This window comes from Macrobrachium rosenbergii, chromosome 50 (assembly GCF_040412425.1).
Source record: "Macrobrachium rosenbergii isolate ZJJX-2024 chromosome 50, ASM4041242v1, whole genome shotgun sequence".
Lineage (NCBI taxonomy): Eukaryota > Metazoa > Arthropoda > Malacostraca > Decapoda > Palaemonidae > Macrobrachium > Macrobrachium rosenbergii.
Window position 1 is genome coordinate 30,354,079 of NC_089790.1, and position 13,530 is coordinate 30,367,608.

The 13,530-nt window shown below is 38.4% G+C and overlaps 1 long non-coding RNA gene across 1 annotated transcript; it reads left to right on the forward strand.

Annotated features, from left to right (window-relative positions):
- The first annotated feature begins 7,383 nt into the window (after nucleotides 1–7,383).
- On the forward strand, nucleotides 7,384–12,975 carry LOC136832889 (uncharacterized). The gene is made up of 3 exons (XR_010851349.1): nucleotides 7,384–7,537; nucleotides 12,181–12,547; nucleotides 12,826–12,975. It is a non-coding gene; the product is annotated as an uncharacterized lncRNA (long non-coding RNA).
- Nucleotides 12,976–13,530: the final 555 nt, after the last annotated feature.

Consider the following 13,530-nt stretch of genomic DNA (forward strand, 5'->3'; position numbering starts at 1 on the left):
AGAGCATGTGCTAAAATCTCCATATATTGATTTTGGGGTAGATGACTTTTTGTTTCATTCTACAAAACAACTTTTGTAGAATAAATAATTTTTCATTTTAAAAGGAAGATAAGATTGGAATCATTCATGTTGACGTTTAAAGCTACAATAAACTATATAAGAGATCATATAGAAGAGTTGAAACTAAATATACAATAATATCACGCCTTTTGTAAAAAGACTCAATCGTTGTTCCTTTCACAGTGTGAACATATACCCACTTACAACGTTATTTTAACAATACTAGTAAAAAGCAGACACCTTGCGATGTCGAATAACTACAGGTGGGTCTACCTCAACTCAAAGACCTTTCTTTACTAGCATTTCTAGGCTAGTATCCAACGGGAGCTCTGTCCTACCACAACTTTAGCTCTACTCCAGGCGATATTCCAAAAGTTACAAAAAGTGCAAAAACTTCTAGGGATAAACACAATGCCTCAGTGGTCTGTGAAACAAGATCTCATAAGGATTCGATTACTTTCCTTATTTACACTTTATCAAAACAACTGAACCATAATTGATCTTTGCTTGTAGAGCTCTATTACCCAACATATTCCAGGAACGGCGTTTTCCTTTTAAGCCAATGTGGAAAAACTTTTAAGATATCAGCCCAGGCCTATGGCATGTGTTATACTGAGCATTCTAAACAATATTAGTAGGCAATCGCCCTTGAAGAATAACGTTTCAAATGCTACACACATTTATGAAATAAATGATACTAAGTATATTACCTGGCTAAGTACACATACGAATTCTCTCTGAAGAGAAATGCGTGTTTAGGTAGCAAACGATTTGGCCTCCGTGCCAACACAAGCAACTTTCGATGCCTTATTTGGTGTCAAGGCATCATAAGATGCCCAAACAAATCGCCCATGTGACAGTATTCAGTTTCCTGTTCCATCCGACTTCGCAAAAAAAAAAAAAAAAAAAAACTACAAGGCCTTTCGTTTGCCGAGTTGGGAGCAAAAGTGTGCTGCCGTGAAGGACACACTGAATATTTTGTTCTACCTTACGATCATATGATTCAGATTTGCAAGAGCCTACTCTTACAACAGTGTCAATTGAAGGTCAATAGTTTACAATATTAATTTTTGGGGTGGAAGAAAGATAAAGCTTCGTTTACTCTGTAAATTCTCGCAAACTCAATCATACCTTAGTGGTTCACCGTAACAGTCTAAGTAAAACTCTCCTTTCATTACGCTTCGACATAGGTGATGCTGGTGAGATCCAGACGTCGTGCATATGAACCGTTCCTTTTCTTTTGCTATTGTCTGCAATTATCCTCTTACTAGGAACTTTTATATGACAGCTCTTGCATCCTATGCTTCCAAAGAGGAATTAAGTTCGATAACCTTTTACCAGAGATGAATTTCTCTCCCATTTTCTCTGTCTTCCTGTAAATGTGTATCTTAGGAATAAGCTTAAAAAGCAATTAACTTGTTAAGCAAGCTTCCGCAGATCAAAAATGAAAACCGAACAGAGAAGTGAGAATGACGCATAAAGTAGGGTAAAGCGCATATGAAAACGAGTAAATAACAAACGTGGTTCTCGTAAGTTTCGAAAGCGAGTGATCAGAATGGTTGTTTCATCAAGATGGTGAACCTAGTTCGATTCCCGTTAAAACACATTGTGCCCCTATTGACCTAAGCAATGAATTATGTACCCGGTAGCTAGGCGACAGTGGCGGATTGCAGACATGGTGAAGTGGTGTATGAGACTAGGACCCTGAAATAAAATAATCGAACCGATAAAGGTATTGTGCAGTTGTGAAATAATCCAGAATAATTGAGGCACTTGTGAAACGCAATTTAAAGTAGAAGAATTTAGTCTAACTCTCCATAGCCAGTTCGACATTTTCAACATCCCTAGTAATGACAATTTAACTGATGCTAAGATTGCGTCAAGAAAGAAGATACAGAAACTGAATTCCTGTAGTATATCATTGGTTAGGATTCTAAAATAGAAAAACTGATTGTATCCTAAAGAGTTGGGAGAGCTATGAAATGAGAAATGCTCTCTCTCTCCTCCTCCTCCTCCTCCCCCCATCTTTTCTTGTTCTTCCGAGCTCTGGAAATAACAAAAACTTCGCTTGCAAGGCAAATCCGATGTAATGCTCACTAGGCCAATAAACAGGAGGAGGCGGAAATAGAAGAGGCTTTTTTGTTCCCTACTCTCCCAATTCTTTAGGGTGCAGTCACTGTAATTGTTCATCACTGGTTCAGAAAGACGAGAAATACCCGGTTAAATAATAAGAAAGTTAGCTGAGGGATAACAAAGGTTTATCACAGGCTATGAAATGTGGCAGGAAGGTGAGGGTAGACCCACTTGCTATTTCTTTGTAGCATACACCTAAATTCAGCCATTACAGAAATTATATCTATAACTTGACATCGTAACTCAATAATTTATTTTTTTAAGATTTACCTATAAAACATAATAAGTATCCGAGAAAAACTTTGTTCTTAAGAGTTTTCAGCAGGGTAAAAAAGAGGTTCTTGGCCTGGCGGCAAGGTGTCAATAAGGTGTTAGACCTACGTCACAGGCGATTTCTTTCGGTGTCTTGAAATGCCTTGTCACTGATAAAGACACCAAAAGATGTTCATGTTGCCACACAGTCTGAAATGTTTATTTTCCGAAGTTGTTGCATTTTCTTGCTTCAGGTCAGTGTCATTTGCATTTAGCAGAGTAATGAATTAACTACTTTTCATTTCGTGACTAGGTTTACCAATTCCAGTGTTTTGGTTGAAGGACAGGGTTTATTTTTCTGTAGAAAAATAAGGTAAATAATACGGTAACCTACGTGCCATAGACCCAGCGTTAATTCTAAAATCAGTTCATTCAATAAGCTAAACAATAATCCTACAGTCACTAGCACATGGCAGTTATACCGACATAGTGCCGATATAAATGACATAGCCGTCATTTTTCTCTATTCTTTCTCGTGCCAATAAATTTAATGTAGCAGTCGATTATCACTGATATTAGCTACGTGTTTACTCAGGCAGCACGTCCTTAAATTCTACTACTATTTGCCTGTTGACTACCTCGTGCTGGGACATAAATGCAGGTTAAAATTCAAGAAGAATATAGATAAATGTTTGTGTAATATCGTCATTACGTTTTCTTAAGTACCGTGTCTAGTCACTTAAAAGAAAACGTGAATTCGACAAGATAACAAAGGGATCCTCAACTAAAACTAAACCTGTCCCTTAAGCACTGTACGAAAAAAAAGATAGAACAATGACTGACAGTTACGACGGATAACTGTGATCCTCCTAGTTGTTTGTCTGTTAAAATAGGTGTATATGTCTTACAGGAAATACCGACTACCCAATCTCGTATATTGTATAATATACGTTGTTCTTCATTCAAGAGTAAGTGGATTATAAAAAGTATAATTATTCCTTTCGACTTTAAATTATAATAAACCCAGCAACCATACACTTCTTTTTTTTTGCGAAAAACACAGGAAATCGCTGTTAATTTCGTTTTGTTAAGAAGCATTCACTTACCGACAAGCAACGCAAAGCTTTCTTGCTACCATGACATGGAGGATTATGGACGACATGACATTAAGTGAAGTGTATATTTACAAAATAACATATCTTATAATAATGACAATCTTTCCATTAGTTATTAACTTTTTATAATTAATGATCATGTTTATAGTCTCAATGTAATTTAGAAAATAAGTAATAAGTGTTAATACTGCTTAGTTTTTTCACGACTAATGCCCATGGTTGATGGACGTTTCGTAACTGGTTTCGTTGGAAAGGTGATTGCAACAAGGAATAATTGGTGACAAGTAAGGAAATAAATATCAGTTCGCTGGTTGTCGGCAAGTGAATGGTTGCTAGCACAACGAATTTAACATCAATTGCTTGCGTGTTTTACAAAGAAATATGTATTATGTTATGATTTTAATGTATATATACGAATGTCATGCTACCTCTTACACAAAGAATTCTGTTGCGAAAATTGCGCACCGAAAGGGTTAACTAAGCCTTGAATTTTACTAGTTTTACTTTCATAAAATTTCTTTCAGTAAACAGTCCAGGTTGTGTATCAAAATTTCACAATCAATTCAGAGTAAACAGCAATCAATGGCAATCAATTTCAAGCAAATAAGTACGAACGTAAGAGTACACCTAATTGTCAATTTGGATGATCACTGAAGCCCTTGAGTTTTTCTTGATACAGATAAAAAGATATTTTAGGAGATTAAAAAGCAAATTGAAGAATTTACTCTGAGTATCATATTACAGGCAGTTGGGGGATGGGAACTTTTTTTTTTCCTTAATTTCTTCACAACTTGATTTGACCAAGCTGGCCAAACTGCCATATCAACTAACATTAAAATAATGTTCTCTAAATTAGTAGCAAAGAAACCGCATTCACGGTTGGGAGTTATACGGAAATCATCACAGGATGGATGATACCAATGAGTTATAATGGGTAATTGTGTCAAATCTATTATTTGCTTTTACTGGAAATAGCCTGTATAGTTTGGTGATTGCAATGGCATCTTTTTGGTAAAAGGAGACTCTGAAAGGTCAGGGTACCATAATAGGGCTCAGTCAGGAAAGAAAGACATTCACGAGAAAACTTCTACCACTCCTTTTCTATTTAACATCTGCCTACTTTACCATGATCGAGAAGGCTCCGTATGCCTACTTCCCCAGGTCACAACAGGTTAGCTCTTGTCTAGGTTGCTTACCTTTGTAACATTCATGCTATAACTGCTCCATTACTGATAAACCCTCATGTGCAGTAAAATTCCACATCAGCCACTTCGTACAACAAAACAGAAGGGTAAACGAGCATTAGGTCAAACCTTCCTACACAGACACTGCAACATTCACTCCTACCTTGCAAACTATTCTCCACTTTCTGGATAATAAAGCCCTTTCTTTCCAATAGTTCTCTTAAGTATCTATCCAACCATTTCTATTTCTTCCTTTGCTTACTTCATCGAACGCTTCTGAACTGTATACTTCTCACCAAACTCGTCTTTCATTCTTTCCATACGACCATCTATGCTAACCCCTTACCACTTCCTTTATCTCCACATTTTGTAGTCTTGAATGTCTTTTTACACCAAAAATACTAAGAAAAGAATATATTTCAACAGCTTCAACTTTTTTTCTGTCATTGACTTTGACCCCCCACACTTAATGTTTATCAAGGAGGGTACAGTATCTCAACATACCAACCGTCCACACACAATTCAATTCTCTTTTATGATGGATGCAAAGCGTGTTATATGAGAAGGACACTGGTTTTGCGTAGAAGTGAGTTCGAGACAAAGGTGGTGATGTTTCCAGGGATCCTTAATATCCTTATTGATGACTTGATGTATAAAGTCGGAAAAAAATTAAATATAGTTGCAATCGGGGGCAAAGAAATTGGAAGTAGGTGCAAAGTTGTCGGGTACGTAGTATATGGGTGGTGAATGGAGTGTGAAACGGATGTTGTTTGTGGATGATACAGTAATGAATTGGGGAGGTGAAGAGTAACTGCAGAGACTGGTGAAAGATATAGAAAGTATTTGCAAAAGGAGAATACTGAGAATAAATATAACCAATAGTCTAGTGTTAAGGGTTCAATGGAAATCATAAAAACAGAGCAATTAACACTGAATTGGATTTTTGGATGAATTGAAGCAATTGATTTGTATATGTATTTACAAATAAATATGACAGAAGAGGTGTCTCAAAATAGGTGAAGCAAGACAGATAGCAGGCTGTGAGCAACACATTTTGAAAAGACTTGGAGTGTTTATGAAAACTAAACTGGTAATGTATGATGAGGTTGGTAATTCAATTGTCCTTTTTGAGAATGAAATGTGGATCTTGAATGGGAATGAAAGAAAAAAGGATGCAATTGTTTTGGTTGTTTGCAAAATATATGTAGTATATGAAGAATCAAAAGGGAGGAATTTATATATATATGTATAACTGAATCACGAAAATATGGAACGTGATGAATATATATAAATAAAGACAAAATCCACGAAGGAAAGAGAAACAGTGGAGTGCTGCAAGGCCTTTCGACTTCTAGTCCTTTACTTAGCAGTCTATATATATATATATATATATATATATATATATATATATATATATATATATATATATATATATATATATATATATATATATATATATATCTCTACTACACTGTCACAATGATAACGATTAAATGTACTTCAAGAGCCAGAAGGAACTAATAAGAGGCCTCACTACCTAGCACTTCTGTTTATTTGACATACACTTCTTCAGGGTGCTGTACAAAGTGGAACCCTACAGAAGTGAAGTGTATATTATATACAAGAAAGCGCTATGTACTGACGCCTCTTATTATTTTTTCTAACTCTTGCACTATGTGTGTATATATATGTATATATATTATAATATATATATATATATATATATATATATATATATATATATATATATATATATATATATATATATATTGTGTGTAAGTGTGTGTGCTTGTGTATGTTTGCATATTATGCAGTTGTTTTAAAGACAAAATTCATTTACTTGTAAAAGCATTTGGTCAGTTCTAACTATCGCTGTTAGTATAATAACAGGTTTTAATTTATTTGCACCAAATATAATTTGAGGCACAAGTTTAATCAAACGTTTCCTTTAACCTTCAATTGTTATTAAGATTCATCTATTTGCACAGTTGCATATATACCCTTTACTAACCAATTAGCACGCTATTCAGCATTTTGAAAGGAGTTTCTCTCTCTCTCTCTCTCTCTCTTGGTAGCTCATAATTATACTCTCTTTCGCTCACTCTGTATATACTGTATATATATATATATATATATATATATATATATATATATATATATATATATATATATATATATATATATATATATATATATATATATATATATATATATATATATATATATATATATATACATATTATTAAGAATATTCCTCCTACGCCACCTTTCATGAAATAAAAGGACTACGTAATTCAATAAGGTCAATTTAGTATGATTCACCGTAAACAAATTCACCTCTACAACCTCTCACCACTGGCCTTTGGGGGGAAAACCCCTTTAACCCCTTTCTTGTCCAAAGTGCCGTCGGAAATCCCTTAATTCCAGGTGCGAACCCGACCAGAGCTAATCGTCGCCCGAGGCAGGTCAGCTGGTGGGCTGACCAAATGCATTCCGCCATTTTGAAATCGGAACCATGCTGCCTGCAGTTCCACGTGGGCAGAGTGATCACAACGCCATCTAGGAAGAGAAAGCCGTAACTTCCGAAGCTATAAAGGGCTCTAGAGAGAGGAGCTTGCTCTCAGAATTGCTGGCGCAGAGGCACGAACTCCAGGGCTCCGTCCCTTGCTCTACCAAACTGCCTATTTTCGACATGTGGCGGGCAGTATCCAAAGTTACTTTTGTTGTGAATTAATTCACTTGGCCCCCTCTCGCTGGCCCTCATAAGAAACGAACTTCAGCTCCTAAAGAAAGGTAGAGTACCAGGATTTAAGGTTTTCTGTCAGCCAAGTTCCCCATTCTCCTCCAACTATGTTCCTTTCTTTTCATAGTGCGATATAATTACAGTGAGACCTGTATTGCTTTATATTTTGTGCTGTTTAATTTTCAAAGCATTTACAAGAAGTGTAACATAATCATATGATGTTTGAGTTACTGGAATCTAGTTCAGTCCAGGCATCTTCTACACAATTCCTCCATTCCCTCGTTACAGTGCTCGTTTCGGTTGAGTAACCGTAAGTGTTTCGATTACAGATTAGGAGTTTTCACTGTGGATCTGCATATCATCTGTGTGCGTAGTGGCCCTTGCAACTTTCTTTTGAAGCGGGCAACCCGTTTGTATTCCCTCCTGGAAATTTCCCATCATTTGCACTTGCCTCATTACCCCAGAATTACGCCACCATTCTTCTGATGTGTTTTCTTGTAAATATAATGAATTGCATTACACCCCAGAGTTTATCTAATCACCCACCTTTTGAAGTAGCCCTTCAGGCGTATTTTGTTGTTTGTAATTTTAGCTGTCCTCAAGGCCAGAGTCCAGATTTTTGTGGTAATTACGGTAAGTTGTGTATCATCCTAGTATACCCCATTTATCTAGCGAGACCCCAGTTTTAAAAATACAACACTGGCGACTTTATTGCCGAGATCTCGCAATCTGAAATGTCACAGATTGAGTCCTTACCCCTTTTGGCAATTTGCAGTTATCAGCTAAGAGCTGAACGCGAGACAAGAAATGAACCTTCTTAATTAGCGGAAATTCCCCTATAAGCGCACAAGTGATCCATTTCCACAGTAAGTTCGTGTTATTATGCTTATTTTTTGTTAGATACGAATAAAATCGTGGCTGAAACAGAGTTAGGAATTGTTAGAACACATGCATGTACCCCAGTTATAAAGAAAAGAAAGTTATTAATCTTTACACAAGATTTTTGTGGTACTGCTGCATGTTTTAAAACTGGGAAGGTAGGAAACGACACTCAGTGAAGAGTTAGTAAAAGGAATAGTGCCCTTATTCCTTCGTCCACGTGATAAGGACAATTTGAAAGTCCCGAAATACTAGCTAGGCACACATTACAGCCATGTGGGCTAACCCAGTCCAGCAATTTTCGTATCGCTGGAGATAGGATATTTTTACTCACTCTCTCTCTCTCTCTCGTAGAGGTTAGGAATTCGCTAGGCAAAGATATTATTCTTCCTTATTGGATAAATCTCATAAACCCGTAAAAATTTGTTCAGGCCATGCAAGCCGAAAATCGTGGTTAGTATTCACATTTGTTTGAATTCCTCCATAAAAGATACGCATGTGGTAAATTCCATTCAATCTCTAGTAAACAAACCGTGAGAAAAAAGGAAGCATCCATTCATTCATTCTCCCAGAAGAGAAGAAAATCTTCCAAAATTTATCAGTCGTCTTATTAAAATTTGCTCAAAGCTTCGCTCGGCCAGGTGTCAGCTAAGCTGAGACTGCGTTGCATTTGTTTGCTGTATTTGTTGGTTGTTTCTCTTCACGAGCATGTGCTGAACTGTCCCCTGTCCTATGGGATTGCTAAAGTAAACAAAATCAGGTCTCTAGAATAAAGTAAATATTTCCTTTTTCCCTTCAGCACGTGAGATGTCGTTGGCAGAAAATTTGCCAGTGCATGGTAAACGAAGAATTTTTTCGTGTACTCGTCATATTCTATCGAATTTTAATATCGCGCTTTTGAAATAAGCACATTCTTTTCTCGTTGTACTCTACGCATTCTCTCTTGGCTGAGGAGCCAGCTACCTTGTTTCTCTCGTATTTAATTGTGTACATTCGGAAGCAACCCCTCTCTACTTGCCTAGAGAAATACAATTTTATAATGTGCCTAGAGCAACACAATTTTATAATACTTGCTGAACTGCCAGTATAATAATTAAATTACTCATTTAGTTGCGAATTTTTCGAAACTACCGATTCCCATTTGCCCAGAACAATTTTATAGCATTCGCTGCCACCACCAGCATAATCATTCATTCACGCATTTAGTTGTGAATTTTTCGAAGCTACCGCTTCCCGTTTACCCAGGGCAATTTTATAATATTTGCTGTGACGCCAGCACAAACACTCATTCAGGCACTGTGGCCATTTGTGTGAGCTAGTAAAAAGTCAAAAGCATATTAAGCGGTATCCAATTCTACATAAGTCTGTTATTTTAATTCCACCGGCTCTGACAATTCTCTGCAAATCATTATTTAAGGCTTGCATCAAACCTTGTGCTAAAAACCCAAGTCCATTTCGAGACTTTATATTTGCGTATTTCACACATATCCAAGTCCTTATGGGACTGCTTATTCCAGTTCCGTAAACTCATCACAAGAGAGGGTATCAATCAATTTAAAATGATACTTCCTACTGTTCAGTTGAGAGTCACGAGACCTCATAAATCCAAAATCTGCACCTTGCCGTAGCAAGCTACATTCCTGGAGGTTATGACCTCCTGCTGGGACAAGACTTCCAGTCTCCATCAAAAATACAACAATCTGGGTTTCCGAGCCCCTCAAGTACTCTGTGCAGTGGCCACCTCCATCCAAGCAGATTTCAAAGCCCAGCCATGTGCCAGGCCCTGCCCCAGTGCCAGTGCCAAGGCATTCAATCAATCTCCCCCTGGAGATCCCAAAATTGACTCTCAATCTCTGCCAGTGCCACTTGAGTGCACTGAGCAGTGCCAAGCTCCATCCATCCCGAACAGTGAGCAATCTCCAAATCCTATACCAGTGCCTGACCCTGCCATAGTGTCAGTGCCAAAGCACACCCCAGATCTCCGTTCAAGAGATCCCACTTCGGATCCCTTCTCTTTGCCCGGCTTGGCTCCGCTACCAGTGCCGGTAAGAGAGATGGATTCTTCTGACCACAGCAGAAGCTCACTCAAAGGTGCGGCCTCGCAACCCGTGCCTGAGCTGGTCATTGCAACATACGGGCCTCCCACGTCCACCAGAACATCTTCCTCTCTTTCCCAGTCCTCAGCAGACGTGAGTATGAGTGAGGATTCTGCCATACCTCAACTGGCCAATGAGCTTAAGCAACTGCAACGACTTGGGGCAGAGCCTGTAGCGAATGCCCCTTCTTCGGCCATCCAAGAAGCCGACCTGGGTGGCACTAAATTATCCTCCTCAGGCTTGGTTTGACCAGTTCCCCTCGCCTACCAAGGAAAACCATCAACCTAAAACAGGTCCACGGAAGAAAATCACGGACGTAGATGGCTCCAGATCGCCAAAGGAGAACCCCTGAGCTACTTTGGCACTAGCGCTAACTTGGAACAGTGTCGCCCTCTACCATACGAGGACCTTGGCACCTCTACCCAGAAGAGGGTGTCAGGTTTCCTCACTTATTTAATTTCCTTACAACACTTTAATTTATTCTTTTCCTTTAACATTTTTCATTTCATTATTTTGTTCAATTAATCATATTATTTTTCGCCTCATAAAGGCTTATAGTTTACCTTGTTCCCACTTTGCCAATGCAGAGTGCAATTGACAGATATCCCAATTTTGTAAGTCCTATGACTTCCCTTTGAGGCCTTTTGGGCTAAAGAATGAACCTAGCCATTTCCATAGGCTAAGGAATATAATTTCGGCATCTTTAATCACCATCTGTTTACAACAATTATTAATTACTTTGTATCTGTCATCTATTCTTTTGTTATTCTTTTGTGACGAATCTCTAGTCCCAGACTCGCAAACTGTGTACATTACTCACAATGTTATACCTTACATAAGTAGATGAGTGCCACAACGGCACCTACAACATAAGGTTAGTTTCGTGTTGTTAGTATGCCTTATCAGTGACTCCCAGAGTGAGGTACTCCCTTTTATTATTGTTCTTTTCCTAGTAATTCGTAACCTCTGCCTTCCATAGCCAATACTATGTACTAATACATCGCATGTACTTATAATATGTGTCCCTGGGGCAAGTGTTTATAATGCCCCGAATGGCACTGAGACGTCGCTCACAAGTATCGTGGCAACACCTAACAAAGCCCAGGAATACTTGCGTTGTATTGCCTCCTCAAGGAATATTAACCGCATGAACTTGTGACTAAAAGTTTTACTAATAATTGTATGGAGCATTCTAAGTATAACAATATTAACCTCACGATGTTAGGTTCAATTTGTAATAATCTAGCTATTCTATATTCGCAAAATGCTGCTTACTTATAATTCTTAGAAGGTAAAAGTATTACTGTTGCCAGCAGAGTACATTAATTCTGCAACATAAAGTAAAAGTCATAAGTGATTTCTGTTGTTTATAAATGACTCTGATATGTAGCAGAAATATTATATCTTAGAATAATGTACCCCAAAGGTTGTGAAGAGAGAAATTATTGCCTGTTACGATAACATAATTTTAGCCATTTCAACCCGACTAAAGGTGTAAATGCCTTCAAGGTGGGGGAGGTATCAAGAGTATCCTCTCATACGCCATCTTGCATGCAATAAGTCAAAGGAAAAAGGACTAAGCAATTAATTAATTCAATTTAGTATGATTCACTGTAGGCAAATTCTCCTCTAAAACCTCTCTCACCACTGCCTTTTGGGGGATAACCACTTTAATCTCTTTCTTGTCCGAAGTGCTGTTGGAAATTCCTTAATTCCAGGTGTGGACCCGATCAGAGTTAATCGTCGCCCGAGGCAGGTCAGCTGGTGGACTGAACACGTGCATTCCCACATCTTGAAATTGCAGCCACGCGGCCCGCATTTCCATGTGGGCAGAGTGATCACAACGCCATCTGGGAAGAGAGGAAAACCTAATCCTCGAAGCTATAAAGGGCCTTGGAGAGAGATGCTCGGTCTTAGAATTGTTCGGGGGGCCACGGAGGACAGAACTCCGTCCCTTGCTCCATTAAACTGCCTATTTCCAAAACGTGGCTGGCACTATCCAAAGTAACTTTTGTTGTGACTTAATTTACCTGCCCTCCCTCTCGCTGGCCCCTCATAAGAAGAGAACTTCAGCTCCTAAGAAAGGTAGAGTACCAGGATTTAAGGTTTTTCGTCAGCCCCGTTCCCTGTTCGCCTTCAACGATTTTCTTTTCTTTTCATAGAGCGATATACCTACAGTGAGACCTGTAATGCTTTTTATATTTTGTGCTGTTTAATTTGCAAAGCATTTACGAGAAGTGCAATGTAACTGTATGATATTCGAGTCACTGGAATCGAGTTCAGTCTAGGCATCTATGCAATTCCTCGATTCCTTCATTACAGTGCTAGTGTCGGCTGAGTAACCATAAGTGTTTCAATTGCAGATTAGGAGTATTCAGCTGTGGATCTGCGTATCATCTTGTGTGCGTAGTGGCCCTCACTACCTCGTTTTCAACGCCCTTTGAAGTGAGCAACCCATTGCATTCCCTCCAGGAAATTCCCCGTCATTTGCTCTCGCCTTATTACACCGGAATTACGCTACAATGCTTCTTATGTTTCTTCTTTTGTAAATATAATGAATTAAGTTAAACCCCAGAGTTTATCTAATAACTTCCCTCTTGAAGTGGGCCTTGAGCCGTATTTTGTTCTTTGTAATTTTAGCTGTCCTCAAGGTCAGAGTCCAGATTTTTGTGGTAATTCAGGTAAGTTGCATATCATCCTAGTATACCCCGTTTATCTAGCAAGACCCCAGCTTTAAAATTACAACATACATATCATCACCCGGAAGACAATGCAATGCAAGAGCCTCCGTGAAATTCTGCCACTTATGTCTTTCCTGTACTTCCATCGCAACAAATCCACAATTCTCCACTCATTTCCAGCCTTCCGTCTCATAATCATCATCATGAAGACCTGCATCTTCTAACCCCTTTGTTGCCTGCAGGAGCCTACCTGACCCTACCACATACTATTCTCTCAGAGGTGGTGCGAAGGACATGTAACGCTAAGACACTTCCATCTTCCCTTCATCATTATCTCATTTACATAAGGAACTTCTGTAATTTCCCTTATGGTATAATTTCTTACTC